This window comes from Chiroxiphia lanceolata, chromosome 3, assembly GCF_009829145.1.
Source record: "Chiroxiphia lanceolata isolate bChiLan1 chromosome 3, bChiLan1.pri, whole genome shotgun sequence".
NCBI classification, from domain to species: domain Eukaryota; kingdom Metazoa; phylum Chordata; class Aves; order Passeriformes; family Pipridae; genus Chiroxiphia; species Chiroxiphia lanceolata.
This window is the reverse complement of record NC_045639.1, coordinates 96,767,051-96,768,184: the sequence shown is the minus strand read 5'-3', so window position 1 is coordinate 96,768,184 and position 1,134 is coordinate 96,767,051. Positions and strand designations below refer to the sequence as shown.

General features: G+C 45.2%; 1 non-coding gene across 1 annotated transcript; it reads right to left on the bottom strand.

Moving 5' to 3' along the window:
* Window positions 1–647: 647 nt before the first annotated feature.
* Window positions 648–719, bottom strand: TRNAE-CUC. Its single transcript has one exon. It is a non-coding gene; the product is annotated as a tRNA-Glu (tRNA).
* Between the last annotated feature and the right edge of the window lie 415 nt (window positions 720–1,134).

Here is a 1,134-nt window from a genome sequence, read left to right as displayed (position 1 = left end):
TCCATACCATTTCATGAAAGTCAAACAACAAAGAGTCTGCCTTGCAGACAATAAAAGGAAAGAAGAAAACCAAGGTAACACAAAAAACAAGGTTAGAAAAAAATAAAATACGGTCAGTATTTTCCCAGACCATACTCTTAGAATGAGTACTAGCTAGTGAATATAGGGCCATACAGAAACCTAAACCCTGTCTTTCTAGCCAGGATTGGCTTCTAGGAACAAAGTATCTTTCATTTAGCCTTTTCATATTTCTACAGTTTCAAATAAGACAGTGTCATGGTTTGAGAGCTCCAAAATCCAATTCCCAAACCTCCTCCCACATCTCAACCCACTGTGAGATGGTTTTCCAGACAACCACACGAGACTCAAAATGGGGGAAAGGGAATATATATTACAATGTATGGCCAGTCTTTGCGAACAAAGAATTGGGAAAGGTCTTTACCCTTCGAGCCTGCACAGTGGATTTTTTAGGTGAGACACAGTGTGTGCTGAGCTGAGCCCACCCTTTAATCCTAAGGTTCATCTGCCGGCTCCGAGCAAGCTTGGACAGTGGCAGTGAGGTCCTCAGGACGTAGGTTTGTTTAGAGTGACCTTCTCTTAGATGGATGGCCTTACAGGGCTGACGAGCTCCATCTGCCCAGGGGAGTTTCCCTGACCAGGAATTGAACCCGGGCCACAGCGTTGAGAGCGCTGCATCCTAACCACTAGACCACCAGGGGTCCCCCATATTACAATAACTGTACAAATAAATACTACAATACGTTATATACCATCTTAGCTATCTCTACCATGACGTAAGTATTTACAATGGATCAAATCTCTTCTCTCCAAATAAAAGTCCAGGAGGGAAGAAGGAAGATCCTTTTTCACTTTCAGAGCAGTAGTCTCTAAGGCAGCAGGCTTTCTTCCTCTCATGCATGCAGTAGCTGTGGTTGGATCTCTGCCAGTACTCACGAGGGGGTATCCAAGCCCCCTTGGCCACTCGTTTCCAAGCGAGGGTCTTCTTCTGTAGGCTGTGTTCACCAGGACAAGGCTCACTTCACTATGTCATATCACAAAGCTCAGGGGTCTTCGTGACAGTCTGTATCTTCAGGGGATTCAAGTTCCCTACAGAGCTCTGTGCGCCTGTCTCAA